Here is a 25,538-nt window from a genome sequence, read left to right as displayed (position 1 = left end):
ATACACAGTTGGGCAAAGCACAGAGATTGAATATTTAAAATCATTTTGCCTATTACTAATGAATGACAAGCCAGAATGAATGGCATAGTGGAAATCAAGAGACTGAGAATAATCTCACTCTGAATTCTGAAGTAGAAAGGGGATTGATTTCCTCCCCGTTTATTCTGCACAGCCAGGAGATTATTAAGCACCTGGGAAAGCAAGATCTGAAAACTGTCCAGGGTGGGACCAGGATGGACAGAGCATCTTGTCCTGAACCTGAGGCCCCGGCTGGGGAGATCAACCACCTAAAGACTCTGTAAAATGGACGGAGTCATGGCCCCAGCTCTCTCTTTAATGTGTTCTACTTTGCTCTGCAGCTTTTCTTCTCAATCCTTACCTCCTTCCTCCGGAGCACAGAGCCTTACAGGCTATTCATTTGTTTTTTTCCTTGAGCGAAAAAAAAAATCTGATATCATCTATTCCTAAGAGAATTTACATTTTAACAAGAAAAGGTGTATGTGAAACTTTATTAAACAGCTTCCTTGGCTAGAAGATCTTTCAGGGAGAAACAGGGGGACTCTCTTTCCTTGCCCAAACCATAGATAGCATCTAAATATGAATGTCAGGTTTCTAAGTTATAAACCAGTCTTAAAATTTTCTTTTCAAACCGGTTGATTTTTCTAGAAAATCATGGATAATTAAAAGTCTGGTGGGGCTCCTTGGGGGATAGATACAACAAATGATAGAGAAAATGAAACATTAATATGAAATGAATATTAAATAAACTTAAGGGTTTTTTGTAATGTGATTTTTTTATTAAGTCTTTATTGGCAAAAATAGAGCAAAATACCCACCAGGAATGAACTGAAAACATAAAGGTTTTGTTCTACAGTGGTGCCTGAATTTAATATTGTCCATAAGAGTAGTTAGTTGCCCTAAGCAATTTTAAATGGAACTGAATTACATTTAAATTGAAAAATGTAACATGACTTCAAATACAGCAAAAAAAAAAAAAGCATAGTCACAAGAAATCGTTCTTGGTGGTTGATACCATCAGGAGATCTTTGTTTAAAATGCCCAGCACACAACTCAGCCACAGGACAGGCAGACTCGGCCTGAAGAATTCACTGCCTCATCACTAGGGCGTCTAGCAGCCAAGTGCACAGCAGCGTCACAAAGGACACTGAGTGTCAGCCAGCTGGACAAATCCGTTTCAGCCTTCAGAAGGCTTGCTGTCAATGTTAACACTCAGTAACTGACAAGCCAGCACCAGAAGGAGGAAGCACGTCTGAGAGCACAGAGTAAAAGCTCTTGGGGTCCAATTAGAGCCATGGTTCTCAACCTGCGGGTTGCGACCCCCTTTGGGGGTCACATATCAGATATTCGGCATATCAGATATTCACATTATGATTCATAGCAGTTGCAAAATTACAGTTACGAAGTAGCAACAAAAATAATTTTATGGTTGGGCGAATCACCACAACATGAGGAACTTTATTAAAGGGTCACGGCGTCAGGAAGGCTGAGAACCACTGAATTAGAGGACCAAGTGTTGGGTGCACTTATCTGAAGGAGAAAGGTGTATGTGTGCGTGTGCATGTGTGTGTGTGTGTGTGTGTGTGTGTGTGTGTGTGTGTGTGTGTCAAGTCCCTAGGCCTGTGTGCATGAGCGCAGAGACTAAAGGAGGACACCCGTGTCTCTCTCTAGTGCTCTCCGAATTATTTTTGGAGACAGATTCTCTTACTGAACTTGAAGCTCACTGTTTCAGCAAGGCTCTCTGAACAGTAAGTCCTTAGGGTCTGCCTGCCTCTGCTCAGTTAATGCTGCACCCTTGTGCAAGCCTGGCTGTTTTACACTTATGCTGGGAATGAGTCCTTCTGCCTACTTAGTAAGTTTTCACACATGGAGCTACCTCCCCAGCTAAAAGCAAGAGTTCGAAAGGAGACCTTCCATCAGGAATTCCGTCCACAAAGTCTGAACAAGAGAATTCACAAATAATGTGACTAAACTTCTCAAAGCAAGTGCACGGGCTATGGTAGTCATTGAATATGAGAGGGGATAGACGTCTGAGGGGTGGAGAGACGGCTCCTGGTTAAAAGCACTTGCTGCTCATGCACAGGATTCCAGTTCAATTTCAGCACCCACACAGGGGCAGCCACAGTCACCTCTACTCCAGCTTCAAGGATGCCAATGTCCTCTGGTGTTGCATACATGTTACACACACACACACACACACACACACACACACACACACACACACACACACACACATATCCACAGGGACAGAAAAAGAATAGGCACAACAGAACCTTTCGTTCTGCTTAGTCTTTTTTCTATGCAAGGCAGATGCTTCCCCCAGAACTGACAGCCATGACTTCTTGTGACTCCAATAGGAAGATCAGGCTCCCACAACCCAGGGGTTTACTATTGCTCCCGTTTTTGTTACTTAGCCTTTTATGTTTATTTTGTTGTTTTGCCTTTAAACTGTTTTAATTCTACAAAACAAGAGATATCGTTATGACATTTGCACGTGAGTGTGTAATGTGCGTGACGATACTGTCTCTGACCGTGAGCTTCTTTCTTTCCTCACACTTCTTGTCAGTCCTTGCTACTATTTCCTTGCTCCAAAAGCCACAGCCCACACCTAGATCTTGACATATCTACACTGTGTTCTTCTCTGGTTGTTTCAAAGTTTGCAGTCTTACACTGAGATCTTTTGAATTTTGTGCGGCATAAAAAATGGAGGTCAAATTTCAACCTACCACATTTCATTTCCTCTGTGACATTTATCAGTAAGCAAAATTATTTTATTCATTGATGTATTGCTTTGATTTTGTTTCTCCATACTAACACGAAAGTTTGTGCTTGCTTGTTTTAAACCCTGTTTCATAAAGGCCATCTAATAAGTATTTACTGTCTGGTCTTCTCATAGAATGTTAGAACTCAAGAAAAGGACAAGATGATGTCAGTAAATTAAGTAAATGTGCTACGTTGGCAAAAAAAAGGGGGCCTGTGGAACACACAAGGTCATACTGAACATTGAAAAGATACTCAATTATTTTAATAGATCATATTTTTAAAGTATGTTATTCGTAGCTTCCTTACACAAAAGTTTAAAAATGTTTCTGTTCGCTTTGGATCTTGAACTTGACTGTAAGCTGGCATTCTAGAACTTATAAAAGAGATTTATAAGTTGGCATTAGATCAACTCTAAAGTATCAGCCCATTCACAGAAGTCCACATTGTTGGTGTTTGTGTGTTTGCTTGTTTTAGTTTTGTTTGTTTGTTTGCTTATTTAGTACTGTGTATGTCCTCAGTCTGAGATATTGCTGTTTTGCATCTGATCAGTTTGTTTTTCTCCTTCCCATGTGCACATTTTAGGCGGTTGTTCTGCTCTGACTCAACAAGCTCCTCAGGACAGAATAAAATTCTTGCAGCATCAGCTGTCCCTTCTCATAATGCCAAGACAAAGCTTGCGTTCTCGCAGCGTCTGGGCTAATTCCTCAGTCTAGAGAATGACAGACCGGATTGAATTAGCTGTGGTTCTTTCATCACTAATTAGATGGCAAAGCAGACTCTCGCCCCGGGCTCACAGGCGTGGACAATGCTCGCCTAATTAGTCTAACCGAGGGAGTGAAGCCCTGGCAGGAGATGTCCTTGCGTGATCTTGGACAGTGAGCTTCTCTCCAGGGCAGCAAGGTGGGCTGAGGGTGTGGCTCAGTGGGTAGAGTGCTGGCCTGAAATTCTGCATGAGACCAGGGTCCAATCGCCCATACAACATAAACAGGCTTGGTGACACATGTATGTAGTCTCAGCACCAAGAGGTAAAGACAGAAGAAGCAGAAACGCAAGGCCATCCTTATCTACATATTGGGTCCAAACTCATCAGTCTGGGTGACACGGGATCCTGAGAAATTAAGCCACGTAGGGGAACAAAACAAATGGGTCTGCCGAGGAAAGCACCTCGGTCAATAAAAGTCACTGCCTAGCATATACGAAGCCCTGGGTTCAAGGCTCAGCACCTTGTTTTACAAACTGGGAGGGTAAGACAACCTTATTTATCTTATTTTATTTATATTCATAGTGTAATGACAAGATGGATGCCAGTCGATGCTGTTATCCAGAAAATATTTTCAAGTTGAATATTCTTTTACAAAGGGAGTTTATAGATGTAAGAATTAACTTTGTAGAAAGAAATCGTGAAAAATTCAGATGACCTTGACAGATAAAGCAGACTTTTTTTTTAATAGTATAGAATAGTTTATTCAGGGCATGGGGAGGGAGTTGAGAGGGTGGTAGAGACAGAGAGAGAAGGGGGGGGGGAAGAGCAGACTTTATTTAACCTTAAAGGTGGCACATCGAGACCCAGCTCTGCTGTGGTCAGGGTCCAGGCCTCACCAACACCATGAGCAGAGGTAGAAAGTGCAGATCACGTGCTTCAAGCTGGGTGTTTGGTGGCTAAGGATAGGGAAGGGGGAAGGGAGTTTTGTTGGTGACAGAACGAGTAAGTAAGCTGAAACTACTTCATCTTTTGTGTCTTCTTGGAACCACCGGGTGTCTGGACTTGAGGTCAGGTGCATGGAATCTCTGTGAGTTGGGGATGTGACTGGATGCTTTTCTTCTGCAGTTCCCGGGACTTGGAGAGCTGTGGGGGTTGGGATCGTAAGGGGGTCCTTTAAATCTAAGAATACATTATCAAATTGTACCCCAAACTCTGCTTACTCTGACTATTACCAGCGTCTTAGAGACATACTTAAGAGGATGCAAGCTGTGAAACATGACGAATAGTAAAATACAACTTCAGAACTACCCCAAAGATAAGAACGATGTTCAACAGTGAGACCTGCGGGCTCTCGTGGGGAACGTTAAGGACGCAAATGAGAAGCAGCAAGACTGAGCAGTAAATAGTTCATGTGAAAGCTGCTTAGTCTAATCCTAAACTCACAGCAAGGCACCTTGGCATAACTGAGTAAAAATAAGCAACACCAGGAGGTTTAAACACAAGTACTGAACACAGAATTCACAGTGCAAGGTCAACAATAGCACTGAATCCTGGAACCACACTGGCAAGATTTTTGTAGTTTTCACCACTATACTTTTAAGACATCCAACAGAGTAGAGCAAAGCATCTCAACCCTTATCATTCATATACACTAGGGGACTGACAGGTGGCATGGACAGCCAACTCCAAGGTTGTGACGACACAGGAAGCACACAAAGCACTGTAGCAGGAAACTAATGCTGGTTTTAAGCCCCCATTGGAAGGAGTTGCGACCCAAGATCCAGCATGGTCCTTGCTTAGTGGAGGAGCTGGACTACTTAGCACAGAGGAGATTTGCGTAGTGGAAACATATTACCCGTCCATCCTTCAACTCAGGAGTAGCTGCCCTCCATGCCGAGAACACTGGAATCCCTATCACTGAACACAAATGGGTAGATGGGGGGAGTAGCAAGAGGAAGGTCAGAACTAAGCATAACAAAGTAGGTCCAGTCAGGCGAAGCCATTAGGTCATGGGCGTGCCACCTTGTAGCCTTAGACATGTCCCTGCATTCAATGCGTAGGAACTGGTAAATGACCAGTTAGGCATGCAGAAAAAGTTCCCTATGTGAAAGATCCAAGAACTGATGAAATTTAGAGTCCTTTCAACTCTGAGACGCTCTGAATCTGCACCTTGTCTTTCCCTAATAGTTTTCTTTGGCCTATTGTTCCAGGTCCCTGAACTGAGGTATGAAAATGCCCTGCCAAATATATAGTGCCATATAAAATACAAGTTTATGTGGAGAACTTTATAGCACTCCATTAATTTTTCTTTCATTTCTCTATATCTGCTTGTCACCTACCATGGACGTTCTTTGCATGGAGACAATATTCGGCAAATGAGTGATATTCAATTATGGATAAAAGCTGTATTTCATAGTAATGAGGATCGTGAACATTTGTTAGGAAGCCGTTGAGCACGGGAAGCAGAGGCAGCACTGCCAGGATTTAGACGTATAGGATAGACTCAGACACTGGGGTAATGCCATTCCAGTCTGCTGCAGAGCCTGATGGATCATCGCCTGCCCTGTCAAGGTCCCTTTCCAGGCCAGAGTTGGGGAAATGGAGGCAGATCCTTCAAAGTACGAAAAGTTCTTGTTTTCCATGTCTGTACGTTGATTGCCCCGTTCCCATATTTCTTTCAGCTTTACATTTCAGAGCCATTCTTAGTGTGTTGGTCTCCTGGAACACGGTGAAAGCACTTTATTAGACTTATTACCGAAGCTGAATCAATGTCTCTATGCCCCAAGGCAGGCCTGCTGCACCATCTAATTAGTGATGGGAGAACCAAACCTAATTCAATCTAGACCATCGCATCTGAGACTGAAAGATCGAGCTGGATGTCTCGGGAGCACAAGTGCGTTCAGAGAATTGGAGTGTCAGAAACTGCCACAGAAAGGCCAAACGACCAGAGCCTGTGCAGACAGCATCCAAGAGCACTTTCAAATGCAGCAGATCCGATGGAAGTGATTGTCACAGCAGGAGGCTTCCAAAGAGAAAAACAGTGGGTACAAAATAACCGGCCTTGTTTACCTTAACACAGGTCCCAACCAGACATTACTCTCTTGCGTCTGAGACTCTATTGCCTTGAACTGGTAGCCAGGAAGTGAGGCTGTATCTTTATATTGGAATGTATATATAATGTATAATGTTCATATCATTTTATCATAATATGGTAATGGAATAAAAAGAATTTCCTTCAAGTTTACACATAAGCGTGTTTTCATGGCTATGTGGAGACAAAGCTAACAAAGGGACAATTGTCATATTTTATTGATGAAAATACTGAATTCTAGAGAATTCTTACAACTTGCTCAACACCAAAGAGGCATTATTAAACACAGCAAAGACTCCTTCTGCCTCCTAAGCTAATTTTCTTACCATTAAGAGTTAAATATCGGGTTGGGGATTTAGCTCAGTGGTAGGGCGCTTGCCTAGCAAGCGCAAGGCCCTGGGTTCGGTCCCCAGCTCCAAAAAAAAAAAAAGAAAGAGTTAAATATCATCTTTTCTTTGAGAAGTATAATGTGCCATTGTGTTATATAGGTATATTGCTACAAACAAGATGTTGAAATTGATTTTCTATTAATATTCTTAATGGAGTTCAGTGGTTCTTTAATATGTCATTCCTTAAGAAAACTTAGAAAATGTTTGTTCTACACCCATTTTTATTGAGTTCCTGTTGTGAATGAGGTACCTCTCAAAGTCCTTCACGTGCATAATCATTTATTCCTCACCAATGCCCCTGGAGTGGGTGTTAGTAGATCCCCTTTTCACCAAATGAGGTCTTAACCTTGTGAGTTCAGAGTGGCCTTGAATGCACTATGTAGCCAATAATGAGGTTGAGCTTCTGATTTTCCTGCCTCTACCTCTTCAGTCCCAGGATTCCTGCCACTAATGATCACTCTCTTTTTATGTAGTGTTGGGGACGAAACCCAAGACCTTACGCATTCTAGACAAGCGCTGTGTCAACATGGCTATGTTTCCAATCATACCAGGTCATGATTTTTAATAAAAATAATTAAGAAATATAACATAAAAGCTTCACATTAGGCAAGAGGAAAGGTTGCCTTCATTTGTATAGACAGCACTCTTCACTAAACTGACAGAGTGAACATACGTATCTCAGAATCAAATGCTAAAGTCAAAACTGTATGAAATGCATAAAAATGTAAAATTATTATTTTCACATTTAGCTTGAAGGTGTCACTGTTTCCTTGTCATTGTTTAAAAAGTAGCTACTCAAAATAGAATAAGCACTGGCTTTCCAGAGGCCCTGGGTCTCTGTGTAAGGCCTTTGAGGTTCGGGACCACACAAGATGCTGATGGTTAAATCAGTCACGAATCTTGTACTGTCTCCCTGGTTGGTGTCCAGCACAATGAAACCATGATGAGATTCGAAGGATGTAATTAGAAGGAAAACTACTGGTGTGGCAATTGTTTCTTCTTTTAGGGTTACAGAAATCACATGTCTAAAGGGAATCACTGGTGTTAGGCAAAGGAACCCCTCCAAGATTACTCTTCTCTTTTGCAAGAAATACAGTAAGATCAGTAGAAGACCTATTGGAATTGCTGTTAGCAACCAAAGAAATAATGGACATAAAGGAATTCAGAAACTAACCAAGCCCCAATAGATGACACTGCACTGCTTGCTATCTTCAGATACACGCGTGTTCTCATCTTTATTAAATATTTTCTCCATTTGTCAAAATGAAAAATATGTAATAAGTCAGCTTTATGTGTGTCGTGGTGTCTGGGTTAGAAGACACCTGGATAACTGGCAAAACATTCCTTTATTATGTGTCTCTTGGGGTGTTTCTGGAATAGATTAGTATTTGAATTGATAGTCTCAGTTAAGCCTCCCCCTTACCAAGACCGGTGGACATATCCAATCCCTTGCAGCCAAGCAAGATAAAAGATTGAGACGAAGTAAACAACTTTCTCTCCCTGCGAGAACTGGGATATTCATCTGCCCTCGAGTATCAGAGCTTCTGGTTTGGACTCTTGAAACACTTTGGTTGTCCACTGAATTCTTGGACTTTGAGACTACAACTGAATTATTTTGCCCAGGCTCTCCTAGCTGTTCTGCCTTCTATGGCAGATAGCTGTCTAAAATCTGACTAGGATTTCCATGGGACAGCATAGCATAGCAGAAGAGTAATGAGCAAACAGAGAAAACCCAGAATAGGTAGAATTCAGATTGCTCTCAAGCACTCACCCTCTTCACAGCAGTCCTGTCACAAGCGTATCCTCTTGACCCTGTGGCCTCTGAGGGTCTCCTTGAACGTCAACAGTTACGATGTCATTTAAGTTTCTACACAAGTTTTAGAGAGAACTTCCAAATAACAGAATCCACTGTTATCCACCTGGAAAATAGAACCTGGATTTTCAAAGAACAATACGTATTTAAAGTCCTTGCCAAACTTAGGATGCTTGGAATATTTTCAACTGCTAGTTTCCCTGCCGAAATTGCCTAATAAATTACTTTTAAACCTACTCCAATTTGATTCTTCATTTTCCCTTTCCAAGTTGCAGATTACAAAGTCTTTCTAAGGCACTCAATTTATTTTCAATGTTATTATTTAAAACTAGCATGATAGCAATCCTGTGTGGTGTTTCCGACAACAGCTTATACCCAAAAGCCCATTGATGATTCTGAGACACATAAACCCTTGTATCTGTATCTAAGCCAAGAGATGGTGATATGTTAATCCAACCCTTTTACCAGGGATTAGAAGAAAGTGATTCACAAAAGCTACAAAGATTGGTGCATATAATATAAATGAAAAGTGTAATCGATAATATTAGAGTTTCAGCAAGTGAATTGTGTGTGAATGGTCTGTGTCTGGAGAAAAGTTTTTGAAATTTCTCCAATTTATTTCTCCTTCTACATCCCTCTCCCCTCATATCGGTGTCAGCAACACGTATGTAAGTTTGGTTTCTGATTAAATACATACCAGCAACTAAAGCAATATGGGAAGTGTGTGCAACAAACCTTAAGTGGAACAGTATTGATGCTTTCCAATCAATGTGGGGAAACAGTGTATTTTGGCTGTGGTAAGAAATCAATAGATCTTAAAGTAATTCACAACAATAAGAATAGATAAACCATGAGTGTGGTGTTGGTGGCGATATTTCTTCTTGTTTCCTATAATTAGCAGAATGGTTTTAAAGCAGATGCAGTCATTAGTCTAAGTGACCTTCAGAATTTATTGTAGTTCCAATACCCTCCATAAGGGGGAGACATGACCCTAGAGAGCAGAAGATTGTCAGGGCCTTCACCCACCCTCATTCCTTTGGACTTGTGTTTGAGGCAGAGCCTTTAGTATCCCAGGATGACCTTGAACTCCTTGTGAGTTCAATCCTTGAAGTTCTTGATCCTCCTGCCTTTACTTCCTGAGTGCAGGGGTTAGGAACCTGGATCTTGTATGCTCCTAGGGATCAGACTAGGATTCAGGCACAGCAGGCAAGCATTTTCCCACTTGAGCTGTATCCGCAAACCTTCCACACATTGCTCGAATGGCTTCGCCTGGATTTCCCATGCTCCGTTATGAATATTCATTTCTCCTCAAGTAGAACAAGGATAGTGGACATCAACAAAAAGACAAATCTAATACTATCTTGAGCAGATTTGGCCAGTGGTCATCAAAACAAGGACTTCAAAGTAGATCTAATTTTCTACCCCCCTGGGGTCTTCATTCAGTCACATGTCTGCCATAGCTCAGAATATCATTGTAGACCAAAGAGCTGTTCTTTTTCTCAGAGACAATGAAGTATGGAAATGACTCTTGCCTTTTGCTTTGCTGTCTACTGCTCTAATCCTGCCTCTATTTAGTTATAGAAAATCTTCCCTTTCTCTCCACCACGTGTGCCTTCTCCCTATTTCTGTCTTTTACAAACAATAGGTAAACTCAGTAACTTAAAAGGACAATTTAAAATCAAGTTTTGAAGTGAGACACACTTCTATTTGAATCTAACAGTTCCCAGTCCTCAGGTAGTGGGTATTAGCAAACCATTTATCCTCTAAAAGTCCCACTTTCCCCATCTGTTCAGAGAAGGTAAATGTACCCATTTGATTAGATTATTTGTGACATTAAATGATCAGTGCACATGAAGAATCTAATAGACCCCCTCAAATAGAAACATAGAAACCTTATAGTTCACAATACCAACTTATTATATAATACATGCTGTATCTTCACATACAATGTGTCTGCCAAAGAAAAAGAACAAACTTTGTAACTAGATGTGTGAAAAAAACCCCTTTGTAACAAAATATATAATAGTAAAAAAGACTAACAATGGAGCTTGAAATAGTACAGAACTATGCATCCCAATTACATAAAGAGAAGGTTTTGTTTGTTTGTTTGCTGTCCTGGTAAATGAAAATAGGGCCTTACATATGCTCAGCAACTCTTGTTCCTCAGAACTAAAGCCCAGCCCTTTCTTTATGACATGAGGGTAAGATGGTCACTAAATTGCCTAGGCTAACCATGACCTTGTTCTGTGGCCCACGCAAACTTTGAACTTGTGTTCCTCCAGACTCAATCTCCTAAGTAGCTAGGATTACACTGTTCCCAGGGGCCTAGTTCTGTTATTCCATGGCTTAAAGCAAAACAATGATTATGTATGACCAGATAATCTGACTTAGTGTCCTAGTTAGGGTTATTACTGCTGTGATGAAATGCCATGACCAAAGCATGGGGCGAAAAGGATTTAGCTAGTTTGTTTACACGTTCACATCACTGTTCATCGAAGAAGGAAGTCAGGATAGGAACTCAAGCAGAGTAGGAACCTAGAGCCAGGAGCTGATGTACAGGCTACAGAGGAAGAGAGTGCTTACTGGCTTACTCCTCATGGCTTGCTCAGCCTGCTTTTTTATAGACCCCAGGCCATCAGCCTAGGGATGGCGCCACCCACATTGGGCTGAGTTGACTCCCATCTATCCATAATTCAGAAAATGCTTGCCTACAGCCTGATCTAATGGAGGCATTTTCTCAATCCAGGTTTCTCTTCTTAGATGACGACAGCTTGTGACAAGTTGACATAACAACACTAGCCAGAACATCTAGTGCTTCTTTTAAGAAGAACTGAACACTTTTGTCTGACTGTTTACTCCAATGTGAGTCAACGGAGCTGCTAAATGTCTTCTTAAAGTCTATCTCTGTCATCTAATTTTGCTTCATGTGGCTTTCATCATCTAAGAAGTTTAAATCCTACAAGTACCTTAATAAGTGGTATTTATTAAATTAGAAGAAATGATTGCATTGTATTCTACCCCCTGGCAGCAGACATAGTCCATCCGTCTCTGAGATTCAACCTCTTTCCCTCCTCCTGTGGCCATGTGTCTTCATGAGCTGAGGCAATATCCAATAGCTCAGGGTAAGTCCATTAAAGAAGGCACGCATGCTCTGTTTTCTTTTGTTAACCCAACTTGATGGAGCTGAGCACAATTGCCCTGGGGTCATATTTTAAAGACAATGTACCTGCAGAAGGCAGTTAATCTGGTTTCCTAAACCAATACTGAGAGCCACTGGCCAATCAGGAAAGTCCTCTATATCACTTCTAAGCCACCACCACTAAAACCACTGTCACAAAATCAGGAACCTCTTAGATTTACTATATTTTCTTCTTCACTTTGGAGATTTAAATATTTTTATTTGGCTTTGTTGTGTGATTTTATAAAATACTCACATAACTTCAAAGACAAATTATGTAATTAGATGAATCTCTCATCTCTTTCCTTCCTACCCCGTGTCTCCTGTGCTCTTGTGGAGAATACTTTTCATTTGTTTTTATTTCTCATTGTTTGTTTTGCAACTGTATCAAATTATATATATATATATATATATATATATATATATATATATATATTCGTTTTTTTTCTTTTCTTTTTTTGGAGCTGGGGACCAAACCCAGGGCCTTGCGCTTCTAGGCTCTACCACTGAGCTAAGTCCCCAACCCCCTATATATTCATTTTTAAAACAGCAAAAAAATCAGATTAGTTGGAGAACTTTAAAAGCACTCTTGTTACAGTACCCATTATACACTAATTTGGCTGAGCATTTTAGACTTGCAAGCTATATTTTAGAGAGCAATTTTAAAAATTCAGAGATGATTTAACTAAGACTCCTATAGTCATCAAGCTGCCTGCCTGTTTTCTGAGGCAAAGGGAACACAGGTGAAAAGGCAGTACTCACCTGCTTGTTGACTCTGAGACCAGCTCCTTTTCCCCACTCCCATGAATATGCAAATAGTCTCTCCCAGATCCCTCTACTTCATTTGCATGTAAAATGACTGCCTTCATGGGTAATATTATGCACCATAAAAAGAACATGGTCCATCCATTGCAAACAGAGGATACATAGAAACAAGAGTTGAATTTCTGAGTCAATAGTAAGGAAGAACCTGTATATGAGTTACTGATGGAAATTACAGTTTTGTTCTGATTGTTCTTCTGGAGTACAAAGTGCAAGGGCTGTTGAAGACTACATGTCTGACTGGAGCTATGCTAGTCTCTTTCCTGGAAGAGTTGATCAAATGACTTAAACTTGCTCTTCTTTGACATCCCTAGGAACCAGACACTTCCTACTTCAGGACCATTTTATATAGAATGCTTGAGAGAGATGCATGCCTAAGAAAATGACAAAAAATGGGAACTGGTGAGATGACTCAATGGTTAAAGTGCTTGCCTCTTAGGCGTCTAAGGACAGGAGTTTAAATCCTGTATACCCATGGAAATTTCAGGTGAGCATAACAGCTTACCTATAATTCCAGTACTTGAAATGCAAGGACAAGGTCCCTGGAGCAAGGGGTGCAAGCCTGCATTAGTGAGCTCTGGGTTCAACCGGGAGACTGTGTCTCAGTGTATACAGTAGAGAACTACTATTTATCTCAAAAGAGTCCCAACCAGTCCTTCAACCTCCACACACATGTGCATGCACAGTCACACACCACACCACACACACACACACACACACACTTGTGTACAACATGAGAGTATACATGCACACAGACATGATGACCATATGTACACATACACACAAAATAAGGAAGTTAAAATAATAAAAAGAAGAAAGCATTCAAATATGAAATCAGCAAAAATTAGATTCAAGAAATTATGTGTGATTGATCTCAGTCTCTCTTTAAAACCTCAAAAATAAAAGAGAGGATAGATAGATAGATAGATAGATAGATAGATAGATAGATAGATAGATATCTCCATGGCATGCAACTGTTGTCTGATTTGGATCCCATTTATAAACCATAGGAAAAGAATACTTAAAACAAAACCAATTTGCTCTTAATTCCAAACTAAGCAACATCTGTCTCTGCTTCTAGAAGTCACCATGTTTGTCCCTTGATTTCCACTCTGATTCTCTGTGTGTGTTCCAAGGAGAAGCTGAGGTCTCTAAGGAGAAGCTGGAACCTCTAAGGTGCTCTTAGTCACGGACTGCCACTCAGCAAAGACATTTTAAATGAGGTGAGATTAGACTTGTACATCAATAAAGACCAACACAGAAGTTTATAAAGCCATTATCAACTCCTTTTTGTTTATCAAGGAAGGCTTCATAGTAGCATAAGGCACGTAGGGAAATCAAAGAAGTTACTCAGTAAAGCTAGACAGAAAAACATAGAATTTACAGTGTTTGTAAAGGGAGACAATGTGGCGAACGAGTAGGAAGAGGGATGTGCGGGTCAAGGGTGAGCAGCACTGAGCGGAGAGCATAGGTAGAACGCAGCATTAAACATCTGTGGGGGCTGGCCAGAAATCTGTGTTTGTTTCATGAACTGGATGAAACAGATGAACAGTTTCCCACTATCTACGGTCAGAGGGATTTCTGGGAAGGGGCAGTAAAGAACAGAGGTCCAGGGCTGCCGGTTGACTTCTGGGTGATCCCTGTGTATACAAATGGATGAAGCCTAGAATTTACAGCCCGAGTGCTTCATCTCAGTTCCGTCCACTGTGGAGACGGGGATGTTTCCTGCCTAGAGGATAAAGGATTCTCCGTCCTCACCCTGACAGTCAGTAGATCCATGTCAAATAAATAAATTCGGCCATTTCCTTTTGCCATTATAAGTCTCTCTGAAGTAAATAAGGCCGATGACTCATAAATTCTGGGCCCTCGCCACAGGGGCGCTGCGGCAACAGAGAAAACTGACAGGAGAAATCTTGAAAGCCTAGTTCAGGTAGGATAAGCCACCTGTCCCCAGAGCCCTCTCTGCCCCGGGCTGCTGCCATCAGATAGGAAGTGAAAGGGTAAGACACGCTTCAAGGCCCCAAACCACAGTGAGTCAGATATCAGCAGCTAGACTGGTGCAGAATTCACAGGGGCCTCTGTGACCAAGTTCTCAGTCAGACAGTCCTCAAGAGTCCAGACGGCCTTGTTCGTGTCTTGGGAGAAAGCATATTTACATTGTGGGATGAAGGGGGAATGGGAAGTTAATGTCAAAAGAGTGTAGAATTTTAGTGTGAACTATGGAAAGGTTCTGAAGACAGATAATGCTGATAGCTGTAACCGTGTCTTAGTAAACTTAAACAGTACACAGAAGATGACTAAAATGACAGATTTTACCACAAACTAAACAACACACTTCCAAGGTATTTTTGGCAGTGAACTATTATCATTAAACAACAAGTTAGAGGGAGGTTAAGAAATGCTGGTTGTGATCTCTCTGGAGACGGTGGGGGCTCTTGAATACAGCAGCATTTCAGATCAGGACTTCTCGTTAGTCCTGTGCCATTAAGACAGTTACACAATTACCCCAGTGCTCAATTTCCCCAGCTGCTATAAGACAGGTTAAGTGCAGTCTGTAATGCATTTTCTGCTCCTATGTCTTCCAATTCCCAGGATTGCCAACTCCTAAAGGAGAAGCTCCATCCACACTGCCTGCTACTGAGTGTGTGTACAGCAGCCTTTGATTTTACCGTTATTATTAGTGTCGCGTCATGGTTAATGTTGGTGACTACACTCAGACATCACTGTCCAGCACTCACTCAAGTAACAGGCTGCAAGAAAGCCCTCGAGAGAAAGAACTAAAAGGCAGGAATTTATGTCATGGGGAAATTTATTAAGTGTTGAATTGTAATTGCAAATTGGTACTAGGAAAAAGAGTAGAAACCAAAACCCGAAGCATGCCATAGGCTGTGAGGAAGTGTGCACTCTCGTGGGGATGTGAAAGAGACATAGTAAACAGCAATGCCCCAGCCCCAGCACCCAGCAGACGATGTATCTGTACCCCCCACACGCCACCTGTGAGAACAGCAACCCGTGAGTGGTGGTCACAGGCACAAGCTTGGGTTTCCATTCTACCTCTCCATTGCAAGCACATCTTTTTTCTGAGCCCCAGTGTCCCCATCCACACGGTAGGAAAACAGCATCCACCTCAGAATGCGTTTGTAAAGGGTAGTGAACAGTTAGGTGCATGCAAGGATTTTAGAACAGGACACAGCAAGGATTAAGACATCTGTCGGTATGACCTCCCTGCCTTGAGTTAACAAGCTCAGAAAGGTCAAGCTAAGGACTCAAGAATCTAGCAAGTAGGTGACAGGGCCTGCCTGCACTCCATCCTGCACCACAGACTCCTCATGCAGGGCTCTTTTCACTGTGCCAAAGCCACCTGTATGGTATCAGTGTCACAGGAGAGCTGAGAACAGCAGCTGAGGAGACAATAGCAAATGTCAGGAGAGCATTAGCTTCTAAAACTCAGTAAAAACCAAGGGATGCTTTTCAAGCAATGCTATCGAGAGCTTATCTGACAAACATATCTTTTATCCGAGTTTACCTTTGTGATAGTCATTAGATACTTCATATTAATTGTGTTTTATGGGTGAGGAAGCTGAAACATAGAGCAGCTTTGAAAGTTTGTACCAGAAAAATAATTTTCTGAGGTGCTGGAAGCATAATGTCATTATATTTAAATTATATTCATATTTACCCAAGAACTACAACATCTAAAAACGAATTCAAACAAAAGACAACCGTGTAGGTTAGTAAGAAGTGAAGCTGGGATTTGAATACAGATCTGATCATTCTTAGCCAGTAAGGAGAGCCCACTGACAGAAAGAAAGGGTGCGAATTCTGTATGTATTTTATGGGTAATAGCAAACATTAGGTCTGAAAAAAATGGAGTAAATTCAGGAAGAAGCAGTCCAGTGGGGGGGGTGTGAAAGGGAAGCATCAGGCATGTGAGAGTGGGGAAGCCACATGGATGCACACAAAGAGGGCATAGTTTAAATGTTTAAAAGAGACTGTCACAGTCTCTTGATCACCATGACTTTTGGCATTTCAAAGTAATGCTTCTCTCTTTTTTTAATCAATTAGGCTTTAACTTCTGTAGCTAACTTTTGCTAGATAATTAATGTCCCCAGACGACCCAGGAAAAAGTCACCTACCTTCCCAGAGAAAATAGCCTAAATTTAAATGGAATCTGATTCACTGTGGAATAGATAATGTTGGTGACCAAAGTCACAATGGCACCCTCGATGGCCAGAGTCCTTGACATTGACCATTAATAACACATTAAGACCAAGGTTCTCAGCGACTACTGAGAATATGTTTACATGAAAGGCTCTCTGGGTCTGTGAGGTCATTTTTAAAGATAGAAGACCTCTAAGGTAAAGGACTCTATCCTTTAATATCTGAAATCTAAGTTCTATTGAATGGTCGAAACACATTTTGTTGTAGAATATAGAAGACATGTTTGTTTAAATGGAAATTTTAGCAGAGTTTGCTATTTTCCAGGAGACATTTATTGGCCATTCATCTGTAAGTCCCAACAGTCATTTTTACAGCATACTAGAAAAGAAAGCCAAGGCTCTGCCTTGTCTGTGGTGCTGAGGACTTAGACTAAGCTGTTCTGGGGCACGGTGGGGGATGGTTTGGGAGGGGGTGGCATTTGGCCTCAAGTGTAGCCTGAGCTCTTCAAAGAGCTGAGTTCCAGACTCTGCCCTTGATTAATTTTTTTCTTGCTCTGGCCTCATCTTTTTGCAGTGGCTGCATCAAGAAAAAAAATTATGCCCAAAATTAAAACAAATTCTATACCTCCCAAAGCTTGATAGGCACACAGAGACAAAGTAAATAAAGCCTAGGTGGAACTGCCCAGAGCTGATGAGAGATGTAAGGGTGGAGGTGGTTGCTTTCCCAGGATGGTAAGCTGATCTGTTACTTTCAGCACGTTCGGTGGCTACATGTCATGAACAGAGCATCCCTTCCTACTGATGAATGAATAATGTGGGATCATTGAGGAATAAGTCAGGCACAGAAAGGTGAACTCCCCACACTCTCACTTAAATGCAGAAACTAAGCAATTGATTTCACAGAAGCAGAGGAGAGAGTGGCTGCAGTTAACTAAGAAGGGGGAGGGCATAGAGGTCGGTAATTGACAGAAAAGGCAGAAAAATATGAATAAAAGGAATGAGTAGTAGTGTCACAGTAATCACATTTAACAATTATTTGCTATGTATTTCAAAATAGGATTTTGAAAGTACTCATCATAAAGAAATGACAGACATTTGAGATGATGGCTATACTAACATGCATCAAAACTACACACTAAAAATGAACTGTAACATACAAGTATGTATAGTTATTACATGTTGATTAAAAGAATTTTTAAAATTATTATTCCCCATAGAGTAGGCAAACGACCTATACAGAATTGCTAGTGCTCATTAAAGCCAAAGCTTCGTCACCTACTTCCAGGTGTTTTGGTGTTGGCTATATCCTCCAACCAGTAAATGTAAATGATCCTGGCAAAGACACAGTCCCTGAAGATGTGAATTGCAAATCCAGACCCTTCTCATTGTATTTAATGTGATAAACACAGGTAACAGGTTAACAGAAACAGGCAGCCACAATCAGGTTCTGAATTCAGACTCCCTTGGAAAGACTTATGATGTAAATAAATCCTCCTTTGACCACAAGTCAAACCATTGTAACTCCAGTGAAGTCTTAGTAATGAAAAGTTATGTCAGGCAAATTGCTTTTATTCTCAGGCTCCTTCCTTAGAAATAAGGTGTGTGTGTGTGTGTGTGTGTGTGTGTGTGTGTGTGTGTGTGTGTGTGTGTGTGTGTCTGTGTCTGTGTCTGTATCTGTGTCTCTGTGTGTGTGTCTGTGTGTGTCTGTGTGTATGTGTGTGTATGTGTGTGTATGTGTGTGTGTGTACCTTGAGTGCTGTGAATGCTGTAACACAAATGTTCCTGTTAGTTTTCTAGTGAGATGAATAACTGGGTGAGGAATCTTTAAGCATATTCTCAGTGATGGTTGAAGTAACTATGGTTATGTTCAGGAATTTGATCACAATGCCAAAATGGGGTTACCTTAAATTCCAGAAACAGAAAACACATTCCTCCACATTCTTAAGCTATTCTGTACTCACATGACAGTCCCCAAGTAGGATACAATAGGCTCCTAGCATGGTGTACATAAGAGAGGACTGTCTTCCTACAGTTTGGGACTATCACTAGTCACAGAGACCAATGAGTTGGGTTAGAAATATGAATTTGGGCCCAACAGTAGTGGCACGTGCCTTTAATACCAGCACTAGAAGGCAGATGCTAGTGAATCTCTGAGTTCAAGGCCAGCCTGGTCTACAGCATGAGTATTTTGATAACCAGGACTATATAGAGAAACCCTGTCTAAGAACTATAGATTTTGGCTTCATTGTTTTTGTCTTATTTAATGTCACAAACTTTCAGAAAATGTTCATGGAATCAATACTGCTGATACAATAGAAGTATGCACATAAAGGTGTACATGTATGTTGTAGCTGTGTAGAGGGGAACCCATGTGGGGAACCAAACTACCAGTCACACAACTCAGTTTTCTTTCTCATAGTAATTTAAGTCTTGCAAACTTTGGAAAAAACCCACTCCTGAGGTAAGCAGTGTTAAATGTGCTTTAAAGCTATGAAGATTTAATTAACATAATTTGCTAAGAATCAGAAATAGAAGTTTGGGAATTTGTTCATTTGTGGCATGCTTCTTATATGCTAAAAATGCTTTGAGAGGTAAATACAATGTGAATTCTTCATTTTAAAAAAAATTCATAATTAGATACATGTATCATATGTACACAGACACACACACTCATACATTCTGTATCTTCAAGTTAAGTGTGGGTAAGCTATTCATTGGAAACATGGAGGGAGAAGGAAAAATAGTTAAACTGCAATGAGTTAGGAAAGGCTCTCAGACTTGTCTAGAGTCACCAGGGTATATTAATGACAGAATTGCATTTAAATCACAGCCTGGACCTGAAAACCAAAGGACACAGTTCATTGGCAAAAATGACAGCAAAGACCCTTGGAAATTTGCATGCCAGTACCCCACATGTTTGGGCTCAGTCTTGATTAAGGCTGTGTTAGTTAGGTATTCAGAGAATGTAGAGGAGGTAAATAAGAAATACATGCAAATGAATTTTATTGAACATCCATGAGTTTTGACTTCAATGAAGGCATTTTCGAAAACAGTTCTGTCCCACCACAAAGGAATCAAAAGCAAAACAAAAGTCTAACCTTTTGCAACCAAGAGATTTTTTAGCCCAAAAGTGCTAAATCAAAGGCTGCAATTTATCAGCATGTCTTCAATATCTGTGATGAGATCAAGGTCGTTGCTACCCAAGAGTAGTTATTAAATAACGGTGAGATTTTGCCAAGAAATGTAATGCAGATCAGATCACCGGATGCTGCTCCACATTATAAAATCCATTCTACGTATTAATCAGAGATTAGCAATTAATGGTTAGTTGGTGCACATTCCATTTAATTATGTTCAGCAGCACTCGCGTTAGATGCTGTTGTGAATATGGCCTTGCACTAGAAGCTATCAAATGGGTGCCCATGCTAGTCCCTCTCCGTCAGCTACCAAGGGAACAATTGCATTTCTGAGCCTCATAACCAAAGCCTAGCACAATTGTTCTCCTGGCCACAGCTATTTGAGATGCAGAGATAGTGTCTAAAATAAAGTAAGACTGCACCTTGGAACGTCTAGACCAAGGGCAGAGGCTCTTCCTCATACATACCTGGATTGCAGTTTCTCTTAAAGAAATAAACATGCTGACAGGCCAGGTCTGCATTTCCAAATGATAGCAACTTACAAGAGCAGAGGACAGTTGCGTCTTCTAGAGTTAGAGTACTCAAGAGCTCCACACTCACCTCCATCCTTACAAGCCTAAATTATTATTACTGACCTGGCCCTGAAAACCTCTGAGTTATGATTCCTGGTCTGATCATATCAACTCAATCCAGAGTTCCAGCAAGCATGCAAAACTTAATGTTCTTATTCTTTAGAGAGAAGATTTATTTTTATTACTTTGGAATAGATCTCTTTGAAATGTGTTAGTCATTTCAATTTTAGCCAGAAAATGGGGTGCTGGCGGTTGTAATTTATTTTACTGAGCTATTTTGCTCCCTCAGTTTTACTGTACAAAGAAGACTTGGGAAAAGGTTGGCTAAATTCTAATTCTTATTGTCCAAACTGCCTTTCTCTACCTTCCAAGATAACCAAGAAGGAAAGCCAGTATTGACTTAATGAAGAGGTGGGAAAGAAACTCGAGAAATAACAATATATATTTGATATGTCTGGTGGAAGACAAAGTTCTGTGGGTGAGAGTGTTTGCTGTGCAAACGTGAAGATTCAAGGTCCAACCCCTCATAAAAAGACAGGTGTGTCCATGCATGTCTGCACGCACACACACACACACACACACGCACACACGCGCACACGCACGCACACACACACACACACACACACTGGTGGAATAAAGAAGCGGGAGACAAGACAGGATTGTTGGGGCTTGCTGGCTGCTGGCTTAATTCTAGTAAAAGACCCTTTGTTGAGGAAATAAGGCAGAACAGCCAGTGTCTTCCTGTGGCCTCCCTCTATGTATGAGCATGCACACCCTCAAATACATGTGTGCATACTCTACACCTTTTCACACATGGGTGCACAAACACACACACACACACACACACACAAAAGAAAAAATCAAATATGCCTAGTTTATTATTAAATCAAGCTATCCATGGCCTTCAGCAATTAATGGTATAATCTATATGTTATTGGGAAAGTTACTGGGGTATATATTTTAACTAAATTTCATTTAGTAAATCAAAAATGTTTTTAGTCCCACACCCTTATCTTCAACAAGTAGAGTGTATAAGCTGGTGGAGTCCAGGAGAGAAAATGGAATCAATCCTATATTGTTGTCCTGACTTTAGTGGCCCTGTCTGTATAAGCGAAAGAGCTGCAGTCGTTGGGGCTCGAAGGAAGGGAGTCTTGTTGTAACATGTTTTGAGGATTTAGAACACTAGAATCGGTCATTTCTCTTTCAATTTTCATTGTACAAAACAAAACAAAACCTTTGGGGTTGGGGATTTAGCTCAGTGGTAGAGCGCTTGCCTAGGAAGCGCAAGGCCCTGGGTTCAGTCCCCAGCTCCGGAAAAAAAGAACCAAAAAAAAAAAAACAAAAACAAAAACAAAAAAAACAACAACAACAAAAAAAAAAAAAAAAACCTTTGCAAAGTGTTCTAGCTTAAAGGATTAGGAATCTGGCTTAGTTCACTAATTTAGGGATGTATGGACCACTCCAAGCTACACTCGTATGCTATAAATCTGCAAATATACAAAGACATATTCTCCAGGCAATTAGTAAAGTCAAAAGAAAAGCTTCATTAAAACATGACAACAATTGGGCCTTAATGGCCACTTGAAATCACTGTGGAGTCTTGAGGTTTGGCCTCGGAGACATCCCTGCTTCCTTTTGATGTCTAACCCGGACATCAGTCCTGCGTAAGTTTCTCTCTCTCCCTTCAGTCTAGTGACATCTCTAGTCAGCAGACAGGAACAAGGAAATTCACTCAAGCATTTTTAATGACCTCAAGTTGGGTAGCGAGAGCCCAGGGGCTTTTTCTGAGTCGGACGGAAACTGCTGCAGGGTGACAGTCAGAATCTTTCAAAGTCAGCAAGTGTGAGATGGCAACACCAAAAGAGAGAGACTCTCGTGCTGTCTTCCAAGGTGGACCTTTCATCTTCTCTGCTTCTGCTCATTTTGTGACTACAATGTCTACCTATTACAGGGGTCATTTGATCTCAGAGGAGAGAGAAAGAAAAATTGCACCTTGTTAAGTAAGCCTAAAATGAAGCTTTGAACGAACTTCAAAACAGAGTATTTCTGGTCAAAATAACTTGCATCCTTACTAGAGACACAGTAAAGATCTGACAAGGAGGACTATGGCCTGACTCCAGCTACCTCAGTAGGTTTTCCTGGAGACTAGTCCTCCTCCTTTCCTTCACCTGAAATACGACAGTGTTCTTCCACAAAAAGAAGGAGAAAGAATGTGGAAATGGAAAAATGAAAGTCAACATGAATATATACTTAATATATAGGCCCAAGATGGTGAGGAACTTAGTTCAGAAGGTAAGAGAATTCTGAGGCAGGAAACCACCGTGGGCAGATGGATCCCTCAGCAGTGGGGCTCTTAAGAGCTCAGAGGCTGTAAGATCTCAGCAATTACTCCATAGAGAAAGATTAAGCCAAAACTCCAGGCTAAGGACTCAAATTTAAGTCTCTCTCCACTGCCTATGGCTTCATGCTTTGAATTACTTTACTTCTGGGCACCTCAGATTTTTTTATTTAGATATTCCTGCTGATGAGACCTGCCTTTAGGATTTATACAGAACTAAGTGAGATCATGCAACTAACATTCCCAGGAACACGTTCGTTAAGTGACAGGCGGCAGCATGGTCATGACCATTTGTGTTGACAATGACTGAATGAGTGAGCTATCAGAATTCCCTTCTCCCTTTTTGTTGCCCCTATAATGAATATATGTTTTTAAAAAAGCCTCGGTACCTTTCTATCCAAGTTAAGCTCTATTATACTCTATGACTTAGCAACAAACAGAGTATGGAATTCAGTCTTACAGCATATATTTGGCATGCCCAAGACATGTATATCCAACTGGATAAGGCCAGTTCTTGGAACTGAGCCTCACTGTATGAAATAAAATGGTTACTCTCTAAAATAAATGACAGTCTTCCTGAGGTGCTCAGTGAAGAAGGTGTTATGGTTTCCTTTGATCTCCGGATCATAATTTGGGGTTTAGAGGAGAGACTTGTTCTAGGTCACTGTAGAAAACCATGGAGTATTCAGGAGTTTTTCCTGCCCTGCATCCTTCCCGGCATTTTTTATTTTCAGTTTGCCTAATAATAGCCATTCTGAGTGTGATCAGATGGAGTCTCAACGTAGAGTTGATCTTCATTTTCCTAGCGCATAAAAATGTTGGACTTTTATTAATGTTTATGGGTCACTTGTTCTCCCTCCTTTGAAAACTGTGCATTCAGGTTGATTTCTTATTTGTTGTTTTTTCCCCATGAACTGACTGAATAGTTGGAGTTTGGATGCTCAGTTTATTGAGTTCTTTATATATGCTTATACAACCCCTCTTTCTGATGAATAACTGAGAAAGTTTACTCCCATTCTGTAGGCTGGCTCTTGGTCATTCCTTCTGCTGTGCAGAAGCTTTGTAATTTTATGCAATCCCATTGTCAATGCTTGCTACTGTTTCCTTAGCTATCAGAGTCCTTGAGACAACTCTTGCCTGTAAAACGTCTTCTTCTGGTAGTTTCAGAGCTCTAGGGTTTTACAATAAGTTCTTAGATCTACTTTTAATTGTGTTGTTGTTGATGTTGTTGTTGCTGTTGTTGTTGTTGTTGTTGTAGTACAAGGCGAGAGACAAGATCTATTTACATTCATTTAACATGTAGCTATCTATTGCCGGTGCAAACACAAATTACTGTAGCCACCATGGGAAATCACTAGAGAGGGTCCTCGGAACATTAAATGAGCCACCATATGATGCAGTTACACTACTCATGACTCTATACCAGAGGGATTTTAAGTTACCATACAAGAGACATTTGCACACTCATATTTACTGTAGCTCTACTCACAAATTATGAAACCAGTCTAAGTGTTCTTTAAGACAGGAGTGGATTAAAGACAACGGAGACTTGTTTTTCCATAATGAAGTAAGTTATGTCATTTTTAGAAAAGCAGCTAGCAAACAGAAAGCAGGGAGTCTCCAAGAATGCAAGTAAGAGGGCACATCCCCCACTTTACAAGACTGGGGCCCAGGAATTGACTCAATGTTGTATTGGATAGAAGGAAAATACTTACAAGAAAAAAAAAGATCCAGGGTAGGCTAATCTATTTATATGAAGACCTCAGAAAAAGTCTGAGTTGAAAGCGTAGATTATAGCAGGGCATTGACCCAGTAGTAGGATGTGAATGACAACTGTTTGTTCAATCACTCTGCAAATACGCACGAAGCTTTACCAATGCCAGCTGGCATGAAACATAAGGCATGTATACAAAAGAATACAGACCTCCTTGTTCCCAAATAGTTTATCCTCAAAGAAGATAGACAATAAATACGATGAGAAAATATTTAACAACTGTTGATTAATGCAGTGGAAAATAATAAAACATTGAAAAGAGAAATGACAGTGAGGATGCGTGTGGGAATAGGTTTCAAATAGGATGCCCAGGAAAGGATTTCTGAGAAGCAATGACACAAAGAAGTGAGGAAAAAAAGTCATGTGGCCATGTGGGGAAAGAGCATTCCAGAAAGAGGAACAGGGGGAGTAAAGGTAAAAGAACATAACACAGTAAGTCTTCCCAATAACCTGACAATTGGGCAATGTGGCTGGAGAAGCATCAAGGTGGGAAAGAAGAATAGGAGGCCCAAGAGTTTCAGGGTCACAGAGTGTACATTGGTTAGCCACGTTAGGTCTCTTTCTGAGTCAGATGAGGGCTGTTAGAGGGCTTACCCAATGATCCTGAGAAGAAATTGTAGGGCTCGAGGGCACATGCGTACAAATGACATGGGTCATAATGCTGGAGTTGCCCAGGCATGAAGCAGTAGTGGCTAGGACCAGTGTGCCTACCATGAAGCTGGAGAACAAGTCTAGATTCCAATATTTATTAAATATGGTACTTGCTGTTCCATGATAAAG

The 25,538-nt window shown here is 40.9% G+C and overlaps 1 long non-coding RNA gene across 2 annotated transcripts in view; it reads right to left on the bottom strand.

Moving 5' to 3' along the window:
* Positions 1-4,218: 4,218 nt before the first annotated feature.
* The window catches only part of LOC120094156 (uncharacterized), a 29,296-nt gene continuing 7,976 nt past the window's right edge, over positions 4,219-25,538 (bottom strand). The window contains exons 2-4 of one of the 2 annotated variants that reach the window (XR_005488177.2): positions 8,736-8,897; positions 5,824-6,202; positions 4,219-4,627 (exon numbers count right to left, since the gene is read on the bottom strand). This is a non-coding gene — a long non-coding RNA (uncharacterized LOC120094156). The remainder of the gene's footprint in view (positions 4,628-5,823; positions 6,203-8,735; positions 8,898-25,538) is intronic. The other variant, XR_005488178.2, reaches the window with a different exon arrangement.

This window comes from Rattus norvegicus, chromosome 8 (genome assembly GCF_036323735.1).
Source record: "Rattus norvegicus strain BN/NHsdMcwi chromosome 8, GRCr8, whole genome shotgun sequence".
In the NCBI taxonomy this organism is placed as follows: domain Eukaryota; kingdom Metazoa; phylum Chordata; class Mammalia; order Rodentia; family Muridae; genus Rattus; species Rattus norvegicus.
The sequence above is the reverse complement of the archived record's forward strand: the minus strand, read 5'-3'. Positions and strand labels throughout refer to the sequence as shown.